This window comes from Macrobrachium nipponense, chromosome 6 (genome assembly GCF_015104395.2).
Source record: "Macrobrachium nipponense isolate FS-2020 chromosome 6, ASM1510439v2, whole genome shotgun sequence".
NCBI lineage: Eukaryota > Metazoa > Arthropoda > Malacostraca > Decapoda > Palaemonidae > Macrobrachium > Macrobrachium nipponense.
The window spans coordinates 123,600,645-123,613,212 of record NC_061108.1 but is presented as its reverse complement, the minus strand read 5'-3'; the positions used below and the strand labels follow the sequence as shown (position 1 = coordinate 123,613,212).

The 12,568-nt window shown below is 36.2% G+C and overlaps 2 protein-coding genes across 6 annotated transcripts in view; one reads left to right on the top strand and one right to left on the bottom strand.

Moving 5' to 3' along the window:
* Nucleotides 1-12,568, top strand: part of LOC135216112 (uncharacterized) — a 213,128-nt gene that overhangs the window by 77,750 nt on the left and 122,810 nt on the right. The window lies entirely within an intron of this gene.
* The window catches only part of LOC135216111 (tigger transposable element-derived protein 1-like), a 128,128-nt gene continuing 125,094 nt past the window's right edge, over nt 9,535-12,568 (bottom strand). Inside the window, exon 4 of one of the 2 annotated variants that reach the window (XR_010314809.1) lies at nt 9,535-10,371. The gene's annotated coding sequence lies outside the window, so the exon portion shown is untranslated. The remainder of the gene's footprint in view (nt 10,372-12,568) is intronic. The other variant, XM_064251151.1, reaches the window with a different exon arrangement.

Here is a 12,568-nt window from a genome sequence, read left to right as displayed (position 1 = left end):
AAACAAAAAATCCATGTGAGGACTTAGACTTAACAAACAAAAACATCAAGTTGAGGAACTTAAGACTTAACAACAAAAACAAAAATCCACGTGAGGGAACTTAGACTTCAACAAACGAAAACTATCCAGTGAGGAACTTGAGACTTCAACAACAAAAATCCATGTGAGGAACTTGAGACTTCAACAAACAAAAATCCATGTGAGGAACTTAAGACTTAACAAACAAAAATCCATGTGAGGAACTTAAGACTTCAACAAATAAGTAGATAAGCCCTTGCGGGATCTGCCACTACCTCATAGGAGAAAACATGATCTCCCAACGTCATTGAATAATAAATAGATGAATAAAGTTGAGTAACAGCCAAGGTGCTGTATCCATCAACAAAACGTGGTTTTAACAGCCTGAAAAAACAAGCAAGCCTTCAACAGTCTCTGGGCTGCAACTCGTATTCTTACCTAGACTTACCTAGACTTACCTAGACTTATTCCCACAATTCTTCTTTTTCTCATAAGAATGATTTTTATGAACTTTCAAGAGATTTATTGCTAACAGAACAACATTTATGAATTAGGTTTGTCCTTGAAAAAAAAATTAAAAACATTTGAACCAATGGCAAGGACAGCACTTTTTTTTTCTACGAAATTTTATACCATATTTTTTCAATTATATACAGAAAAAAACAGATGGGACTGTGGTGAGAGGCAAACGGCAGGAAATCTTTGTCAAGGGACATTGAAGGGATGGTTTTGTAGGTGTTAAAGGGGGTGTGGGTGGTTTCTTCTGATAACAGGTGATTTTTATTCTTATTCAACTCAGAGTTGTCAGTATTATGATTTGCTAAAAGTTGAGGGTGCAACAATCTCTGGTGCTTTTCAGACCAGCTGCTTCCTTGATGATGATGATGGTGGTGTTACAGCTCAGCAATGGGCGTGAAGTTCCTCATAGATAGTGCTGCTACACTGGATAACACCGGGTTCCCGGACCAGTATGGCGATGGAATTGTTAAGGTTCCTTGCATCTTGCATTTTCTTCAAAATATATCAGGGAAGTTTGGCCCTCCCTGGGTGGATTAGTAAAGGCAAAAGAATGTCAGTTGATTCAACAGTTATGAAGATTCTTGGCACAGTTCTCTAGACCTGCTTTCCTTCAGTGAAAAATAATACTAAAAACTGCAGTTGAAGACCCACATATGGAGACTGGACTAAGGAGTTTGAACATATAGGTAAGAAAATTAGGTTCTTGGGAATGTACTGTATCTGGTGTCTGGAGGACAGGTGTGTATGGGAAAACCGAGGAACAGACAAATATGCAGGTGTTTTAGGGATGAGATACAAATGGGGAAAAAGTAGGATATGAATAGAAATACAGATAGGAATAGTGAAAGGACGTATGAAAAATTAATGGAACAAGGCATACGTATTTTCCACAAAAACCACCACTAATGCATCGAACTTTCAAACAGTATTACATCCCATCCTCATCTTATGGTGTGTGCATCAGCAATACTCTGTTGAGTAAGGTCCCACACTTTTGCAGTAAAAGGAATTCAAGACCATTGGTATTGCAGTGTGGATCTTGAAATTCTCTAAAAGACTTGTTTTTCCTTTTGAAACTGACATCATAGAATTGTGATAAATACCAATCCGGTGATATGCAGTATTGAAATGCAAGATTATTACGTTATTTGATGTGTCATTAAAAAAAAACACTCACAAATATGTAGCACTACAGCTGAAACCTGTCTTGGATAACAGTGACTTTTTCAAAAGGTCGGTGACCTGTTATACTGGTCGGACAAGTAATGGCTTTGTTTCTTCTAAGATCAGATTTTGGTCTCATTTCTTTTGTTTTACTTACGACGCACCAAGTTTTCACTTATGCTTATTGTTTATCTGCTTGTTTTTCCCCCCCTGGTATTTTAGCGCTTATGATGTCACAAAGGATACCGATTAATTGGTTTTCTTGGCAAAACATGAACTGTTGTGAAAAACTATCGCGAGAGTATATATAATGTTCTAAGAGGTCCACAATAATAAAAAAAAAAATGTTGCGACTTCGTGTATAATTTAAAAACCCTTTACAAAGCTTTCGAACCCTTCCCTGGGTTCATCTTCAGTCCCTGATCCAGAGAAGGGTTCGAAAGCTTTGTAAAGGGTTTTTAAATTATACACGAACTCGCAACATTTTTTTTATTATTATTGTGGACCTCTTAGAACAAAAGATGAACTTATATGGACCTCGATGACTTGAGTTTCCGTAAGTAGAGCTTGCCTTGACTAGGATGAAGTTGCCATCAGGTCTTTCCTCAAGTAACCGTAATTGGCAGATTTGTCAAATCAAAGGTGAAAGTAAATTGTCTCTCCTCCTGTCATTGCTTGGTCTGTTTGCTTCTTTTTCTATTTAGAAAGCAGAGCGTTGTGTTTTGTTATCTCATCTAAACTTAGAAAAGCTAGTTCTCATGAGTTATCATTACACACACACACACACACACATTATTATATATTATATATATATAATATATATATATATATATATATATAAGGTATATAAGCCACGAAGGAAAGATAAACGACTTATTAGCTCCAAGATCTTTCGATTCAACGTCTTTTACTTAGCTGACAAACTGACTTACATGAGAAACTGAGAGTACAAGGAAAGGTCGTATAAGTGACAGATAGGGATTATTTATGCATTTATCACGTTCCAAACTTTTGTGATTCAGTTATACATATATATATATATATTATATATATATATATATATATATATATATATACACACACATATATGTGTGTGTGTGTCTGTGTGTGTAATAATGTCACATGGAAACTAGCCTTTCACAAATATACATGCGTACATACATAAATACATTACATATATATATATATATATATATATATATATATATATATATATATATATATAGAATCTACTGATCATTTTCACCAGATATCTATGTAAATGCTATAGCCACAATGCCCTCCTAAATTCTCAAATTCGTTGCTCGTTTTTGGATAAGTTTGTCGCTACAAGCCTCGATATATATATATATATATATATATATATATATATATATATATATATATACTATATATGAACCGGTATATAAAATAATCGGCTGGTTATCCAGTTTTATTTATCCTTTCCATTTTCTTGGGACCTGAATTTCTGTGTCAACTAGTCAAGTAGTAAGAGGCATTAAAACATATTAAGGGAAATCTTATGCGTTTTCTACGTAACTCAATATGTCACACGGCTACCTGCCATTCTAGTTCGGCCTGTTTGTCTACTGGCAAAACTAGTAAGTCATCGCCTGATGGCATCTCATGTTATTCTAGACTGCCTGTGGAGAGAGGGTATTTTAACCTTTTTATAAATATAATAATAATAATAATAATAATAATAATAATAAGTCTTATTAAAGAGGATTGCTGCATCAGCTCCATTAATTTTGCATAGAGTCTATACAAAATTAATGGAGCTGATGCAGCAATCCTTTTTAACAAGACTTGTTTAAAAGAGGGTCTACTTCCAAAATAATAATAATAATAATATAATAATAATAATAATAATGAAGAGAAAGAGAGGGAAAAATGGATAAGTATCAAGATCTGAAAATAGAAATAAGAAGGATATGGGATATGCCAGTGGAAATCGTACCCATAATCATAGGAGCACTAGGCACGATCCCAAGATCCCTGAAAGGAATCTGGAAAAACTAGAGGCTGAAGTAGCTCCGGGCCTCATGCAGAAGAGTGTGATCCTAGAAACGGCACACATAGTAAGAAAAGTGATGGACTCCTAAGGAGGCAGGATGCAACCCGGAACCCCACACTATAAATACCACCCAGTCGAATTGGAGGACTGTGATAGAGCAAAAAAAAAAAAAAAAAATAAAAAAAATAATAATAATAATAATAATTATTGCTAAGAAATTCAGTCTCTTGAAGAACACTTTGTTTGATAAATATCCATAATTATATAGTGAACTGTGTTACTTTATGTTAACCATATATATAATTGTGAATTTATATTGCACACTAATAATAATCAGTGCACCTCATGCGGTGCTCTGTAGGCATTACTTCAGGTTCTTTGTAGCGTGCCTTCGGCCCCTAGCTGCAACCCCCTTTCTTCCTTTTACTGTACTTCCTCTCATATTCTCCTTCTTCCAACTTACCCTCCACCCTCTTCTAGCACATAGTGCGTTTTCCTACAGTGACACCTTTCAAACCTTTTACAATTAATTTCCGTTTCAGCGCTGAATGACGTCGTAGGTCTCAGTGCTTGGCATTTGGCCTAAATTCTGTATTCAGTTCAACAGTAATAATCTCAATAATTTCCTATCCTAAATTGTAATTTTGCTTTATTCTTTCAAGCTGGCTTGCAGGGTTGTAGCTTTTGTCGCGGTCGGTATGGTGTTGGCGCACCACCTCTGTGACAGCGAGTTCGATTCTCGGGCATTCCATTGAGGGGTCAGATATGTGTATTTCTGGTGATAGAAGTTCACTCTCGACGTGGTTCGGAAGTCACGTAAAGCCGTTGGTCCCGTTGCTGAAAAACCACTGGTTCCATGCAACGTCAAAACACCATTAACAAAAATTTTTTGCCTGAATTGCTCTGCTGTTTATTGCAACTCAGTCAGTCCAGTTGGGCCTCAGCGGATTTGAATCCGGACGAAGTATGGCTTCTTGTATAAGTAAGTAATGAAAGATTAATTCCTCCTCGCTTGCCACGCCTGCGTTGTTTTGAATTGTACGCATTGGTGAGTGTATATATATATATATATATATATATATATATATATATATATATATATATATATATACATAAATTTGCCTGTAATATATAATTTGACATTCGATCGTAAGCCTAAAAGGTGACGTTTAGTAATATATATGTAAATTAAATATATATATATATATATATATATATATATATATATATATATTCAATTTACATATATATTACTAAACGTCACATATATACATATATATATATATATATATATATATATATATATATATATATGTGTGTGTGTGTGTGTGTGTGTATTATATATTTACCTTGTAGGCATAGGATCAAATGTTAGTACTATATTATGTTACGGTTAAATGATCAGTTGTCGATAGCTTGAATTCTACAATTCGGTCAGGAGTGCGTGGGAGCGCATACAATTCCTCGAGATGATTCCGTGGTGCATTATCCGGAATTCGGACTGTGTGAAGAAGGTGCTTCCAAAACTCGTTATTCTCCCCCGCACCACATGCAGTTTACTTGAGAAGGACGAGCGGCTTATTCTTCGTATGTGTATATATAATTTATTTTTCTTAGGTAATTTTACTGTTTCATTTCATTCGCGGATTGATCGGTGAACGATAAAGTCTGTAGACTGACCCTGGGAAGTGAAACCACTTTTTTTTTTTTTTGAACATTTCGGGTTGGCTGCAATGAAAGGGAAATTGTTACTGCCACACCTTCTCTTCTCCTTCTTCTCCTCCAGGAGTGTGAGGCCCAACCTATGCAAAGTTATTCGTGGAGAAGTTTCTAGATCCTTTTCATATTATGTAATAATGGTGAAATATTGGTTATACCAGCTTTACTTTATTGCTTGTTTATGGTATTTACAGAGTCGAAATCAAGTTTGGAGACAATGCGGTATATGCTAATGTATACAGACATACGATATATATATATATATATATATATCTATATATAGATATATATATATATATATATATATATATAGTATATTATTGTGGTTCATAATAAAAACGAATGACATCAGAAAGGAATAAAAGGATATTAGGTTCACAAATATTTCTTAGATTTCATATATATGAATTTATGTACGTATAAAGAGAGAGAGAGAGAGAGATTGGTTATTGTATGCCACGTCCCGAATCGTGACGTATGAAGACTGTGTGATAGAAATAAGAGAGAGAGAGAGAGAGAGAGAGAGAGAGTTTACATGCCTGATTTCATAATCTTTAGCATTTTTTTGTGAAATTAAGAATAAATATGAAACGGACTCCGAAAACTAGATTTTGATTATTACGGTTGTATTTTGTTGGTCTCGTTTGTGGTCTGAGAACTCATCGGGTACATCTGTCTATTTACTTATTGTAATTTTATAATTAGTTGTCATGACCCGATCTTTGCTTAAATTTATACTAGTCATTGTGAACTTATATTTTTCACTAATGAAATTTATTACAAAGAACTGCAATTTTCAATAATAATAATGATTATAATGATAATAATATCTCGTGATTTTGGGATAGGGGAGGAGACAACGGGTCGGCGAGACCATCGGAGTGCAGAGAAAACACGGTTCTTTTAAAACGAGGGGTAACTGACTTCAAGTATGCCAGATTCAAAAAGCAGCATAAGGATCATATAACTTTCCCTTCGTCTCTTAGGATTAGTTGCAGTTGCATATCGGTCTTAATTTTGCCGAGATTTGCCGTAACGATAGAAGTATATTGAATTTAGCCCGATACAGCCGTTTCTGGAAGAAGTTATTTCCTGTTGGATGAAGTGTTGGGCCTGAAATGCTCAAGCGACGGGAAACGTTCGCTTCTGTTCTGTTTCTTTTTATTTATTCATTTATTTATTTATTTATTTTTATCAGAAGCCTGTGTCCTGTCAAGTATTCCGTTAAACCTTTTCAAGCTCATGGCACAGATATCATTCGCGCAGTGAAGTAATTGCTACATTTCATGGTATTGAGTCGAATCGAGTGGATGATAGCATTTTAGTAAAAGGTTTTATATTTTGAAGAAATATAATAAAATATTTAGGTCCGCACACTATTGAATGCATATCCCTACTCAAGATAAAAGCAAATTTGAATATATATTTAGTAGTGACTATTCACACTGCTACGGCGGTTCTAGAAAACGGTACTGTTTACTGGCGTGTAATTTAGTGCGCTGGGTCCCACGGCAAGAGTCTAAATGAGGGTTGTGGACCCCTTGGTCGGAGGAAATACCCATTAAATGTCATATGAGCAATGTCTTTCTCATGAGGTGAATTTATAAACGACTGTTATCGAAACGGTAGTGAACAATACTACTTGAGAATCACTGTAGAAATTTTCCATGTTCCAAGATAGAGGGACACCAAGTGAAAGGTTGTGGACTTTGTGGTAGGAGGAAATGTTTCTTAAATGTTTGGTAGGCTTTCCTCCAGAGGCTATCAGTAGTCACAGCTTCATTCCTGGATGAATGATGATTGCATTTTTGCTGCTTTGTATAGTGTAAAAGTAAACCAAATAGCCAGGGGCATGTGTTTTGCATCCCTATGCCCATAGCTTGTATTCGTATGACAACAAATTCATGGGAAAAAACGAATTAAGTTTTGGGGCATTGAATGCACATCTATATGTGGTACAGAAGAGAAGATATAAATATCATGATTTGGTTAAGGAAAGAAAGCTGTGTGCTTTGGAACTTTGTGAGACAAAAGTGGAAGCATATATAGTGTGCAGGACTGGGGAAGACAACAAATACTTGAATCTGGATTGGCTGAGAGATGCAGAGCGAATGTGAAGCGGAAGACCGTTTGGGTAACAGTAAAGTGTCAGGGGAAAATTTTTGTAATTGTATATTCAGAACAGTAAATAGAAGAGAATTTAGGGACGGGTTCAGATCTGTGCCTGGCTGGGTTTGGAGAGAGAGAGAAATAACAGGTGTGCTAGGGGATTTAGATGCAAAGGTAGATGATAGAGAAGCAGATAATCTAGCTATAGTAGATTCACATCAACCGTGCATTTGATGTCTAAGCCAGCCCCTTACGACGCTCCTGGGAAGCCAATCACAGGGCTGGAAACTCTCAGTCTTACTCGAGAGTTCACATGGGTAGGATCTATGTTCCATCTCTCCTGAAGTATATGTCTTTCAAAAATATCCCTCAGGAGAGGTGGAACATAGATCCTGCCTATGTGAACTCTCGAGAGAGACTGAGAGTTTCCAGCCATGTGATAGGCTTATCAACAGCCAATCAGGAGCGTTGTAAGGGACTGGTCTAGCCATTTAATGCACGGTTGATGTGAATCTACTATAGTAGTATGGATTTCATTTCCTCACACACGCGTTCTGTTTCTCATTCTCCAGTTCGACTGCCCGCTCTGCCAACGTGGAATGAGAGGTATTTATTTCTCGATATAATGTGGTTCGGATCCTATAATAAGCTGTAGGTCCCGTTGCTAGGTAACCAATTGGTTCCTAGCCACGTAAAAAAATCTAATCCTTCGGGCCAGCCCTAGGAGAGTTGTTAATCGGTTCAGTGGTCTGGTTAAACTAAGATATACTTAACTCCTCACTCTCCGGATGTGGCATCCAATCCTGTTACGGATGTCAGACACCATCACATTCTCGTGTTTGGATTTCAGGCTTTGTAGTGACGAAGAAGAAGTTAAGTAATTGGGAAAAAATGACCAGTAGACGTACACGCGCACACACACACACACACACACATATATATATATATATATTTATATATATATATATGTATGTATGTATGTATGTGTATGTATGTATATAATATATATATATATATATAGATATTTATATAATGTATGTATGTTGTATGTATGGATGTAGTAGGTAGATTATATATATAATTTTAATATAACTATATATATATATTAATTATATATATATATAATATAATATTACCTTCCACACAATATATTTGAATTTACATTCAATAAAGACTTGTGGAAATGATTGACTGTGTAACAGTTCGGGGACGTATTTACAGCCCTTTTCGAAAAACGAATGTTTATAGATCTATACTCTTAAGTTTAATTAACAAATCATGCAAGCATTTCCGCATTTTGTGCATTACTTTTATTAGCCACTTCTTTTCTTTGTAGATAAATAACGGCTGTACGTACGTTTTCTGTGGTAGTTTTTGTTAGAGTCTTATTACAAATGTGAATTTCCTTCTTTAGTTTAGCTATATTTGCAACATTTCCATACAAATAATTGGTGAAAGTAAAAGGTTGAAATGGGACAACTTTCTCTTTCTTTTAGCCACGTTTCTTCTGCCTGTATCTTGCTTATAGTATATTTTCGTTGTTCTTGATGAAAATTGAGGATGCAAAGTATTGTTTGTGTAAATTTATACCCAGGTAGAGTGAATGTGCTTTATTTTCCTATCTCGTAAACTGCATAGTGTCTACCTTGCAATTATATATATTTTTAACACATCCCCAGACAATAAAAGTGGATTAGTACTATGTATTGACCAGTTATATATTTTTTTAACACTTCCCCAGACAATAAAAGAGTGGATTAGTGCTTTGTATTGACCAATTATATATATATTTTAACACATCCCCAGACGATAAAAGAGTGGATTAGTGCTCTGTATTGACCAATTATATATATATATTTTAACACATCCCCAGACAATAAAAGAGTGGATTAGTGCTATGTATTGACTAATTATATACATTTTTAACACATCCCCAGACAATAAAAGTGGATTAGGGATATGTATTGACTAATTATATACATTTTTAACACATCCCCAGACAATAAGAGTGGATTAATGTCTGTATTGACCAATCTTATGTAGAAAGACCTCCGTGTACTCTAGTTCTTTTTCGTTCTTAGCGGGCATTATGCAAAAGCTGCTTTAATTTTCTCGTTCGATCTTATCGAGAAATTCGAGTCTGTTATACATCATGAGATCATGTGACTTCAAATTCTCGCCTGGCAATGTGACGTCCTACAAACATCAGTGATGTCAGGTACTCGATCTCTTCGGCATGCAAGAGCACTGCGGGGCAACTAGAAGGGTATTAAGGAAAAACTCTCATCCATTGCAATGTATATTTAAGCAGCTTGCTTTTACATAAAAATTGTTCCCGAAACCTTAATACTAATGCTGGAATGAACTCTGCCATTTTACAACGTGAAATATAAATGTTAATAATACCGGTTTATTCACTAAATAACTGATACTTGATGGTTACCGGGGTAACTTTAGTAAATCAATTGTCAAATACCTAAAAAAAATAATTCCCGGAGATCCAAATAAGAGACAAAATCAGAGCCCGTGCGTCTTCGCTGAACATGACAAACATAAAAATACTGAAATGATTTTCTGATAATTTGTACTCCTTTTTTTTTCTCCCTCACAGTATCTGTAACGTAACATTGTCACTGCTGCTATCACGGACACTTATTAAAATGATAACGAACGAATTAACTGATAATTGTAAAAAGGGAAAAGACACCCAGCGAAGGTTCTGTAATTGATAGCTACTGATGAGGCTCGGTGAAGTCTCATATCTCTTCTTCATTTTCTTGGCGATGCAAGTTGCAAGCGTGTTTGAAATCAAGCCACGAAGCAGTCTGGAATGAGGGAATGAATGGAAGGTTAGAAATAACTCGTCACTGCAAAATAGGGTGAACATGATTCTATAGAAGGTTAAATAAAATCCTTAACCAATGTGGGTGGCAAATGCATACAAAAATATATATAAAACTCATCATTTCAATAAGAATATTTTAGGCAGGTAGGATAGATAGTACTACTATTCCCTTTTCCCGCCGCTCCTCACTCGTATTTGTAACATGATCACTTAGAAAAACGTAACCAAACAATGATTCTGACAACAAATAAAGAACAAGCAAAAGTAAACAAATAAACAAAGGATCAAGCTGAGTACACACGCTCTGAGTCGCTTAGCCACTCGCCTCTGCTAAATCTGAACTTTCCTTTCCTGGCCTACAAATCTGACCAACTTGTGAATCACTTCATCGGAATCGGTCCTAATACCGGAGACCACTGGCTGTCCCATGGTAGATCACCAATATAAAAAAAAGAAAAAGAAAAAAAGAACTTTACATTGTTTGTTTACAGATAGATTTTTGAGAGTTTCACATTCAAAAGTTTCCTTTCACGTGAAGCCAAAGACACCAGTCGTCAGACAATTTTAAGCTCGATGAAAGGGTTGGGAGAGAATCCTCGAAGTTCCATTCAAGTAAGAATGTTGAAACTTCTCTTTGGCTTTCTCGACATTGTCTGTACTGCTTGTCATAAGTAAAATAAACTATATATAGATATATATATATATATAGTGTAATTTTTTTAACATATCCTAAATGCCCAAACATTGCCCAGGTAGTGGTTGATTTGTTGGGAATGTGGTCGTCGTTGTGTTTTGAAAAAATGTTCGAAATCTGTTGCCCTTAAGACTCACAAGCGCCTGACGTGTGCAGGGTATAGAGACATAGGAAGGAAGAACAGAAGTGCATGATGGATTAGTGATGAAAGGTGCTTGACAGGTGGGAATAGGTTTCCTGACATACATATGAATTAAATCAATGGAAAACTTCTTTGACGCATGAATGGTCTTGATAAAGGTGGTCCCTTAGAAGAAAAAGCAGTCCTAGAGTCAGCTGACAAGGGCTGATAGACTACAAAGGCAAGTGAGATAACGGAGATGGCTGGGGAATTTTAAAAACGGTAACAAAATTCAAGTGTGGCTAATCAACATGAGTCAATGGGATGTTTTTTAACACGATAACGCATAACGACAAGCAATTGCATGTGGTCTCCCAGTAGCCTGTTCAACATGTCCTTGAAGAGAGAAATGAGGGTACAGTTGCAGGTTATGCACAGTGACTTGTGATAACAGCACTCATAATACACGAATGTAAGGGCTGGTAAAACTTGGAAACTGTAAGTCAGCATCAGTACTAGTGAGGCGACTGAACAGAAGGCCAAGGGCCTCGTCCTCGTCCTCGAAATGTCAATGGTTGATACTGGTTGAGTGAACAATTGTTTGTTCTCCTGAGTAGCCTGCACAAAAACAAGCATGACTTGATCTCTGATACAAGTACATGACTGGAGGCAGGCTTAACAGGGTACACACCAACACAATACTATAAGTGGCTGGCTTGTATAAGTGTTATGGAATAAGCATTACAGAAAATTCCAGTTACATTTACAAAGAAGAATAAATATAACAGAGCCGACTGGTTCAAGGCCAGTTTTTCAGAACTGATAAAAAGTTTGTGTTTTCTAATGAAAGAAAGAACTGAAAAATCAAGGCTAACAACTGGTTTCTAATAACTCATAGTTGCTGTATTAGAATTATTGGAATCCAGTAAAAGGAAGCATCGAGGTCAATGGTGAGTGTGGAAGCACAGAAGTGGTAGATTTGTATAGATATGGGAGTAATTGGTCACAAGACGGTGATAAGAGCAGCAATGCTTTATGGTACAGAAACGGTAAGCATGAGAAAAACAGAGAAGATGGATATGGCAGAAATGATAATGCTTAGGTGGATGTCCGGGGTGACAAGAGAGGATAGGATCAGAAATGACTACATAAGGGGTCAATTAAGGTGGTGGAAGTATCAAAGAAAGTGCAGGAGGGGAGGCTGAGATGGTATAGACACCTGTTGAGGAGAGATGAGGACCATGCTGGGAGATATATATGGGGATGGAGGTTCAAGGAAGAAGAAGAGGGAGACCAAGAAAGAGATGGAAGGATTGTGTGAGAGGAGGCTTACATGAGAAGGGAATTGATGAGGCAGAAGCG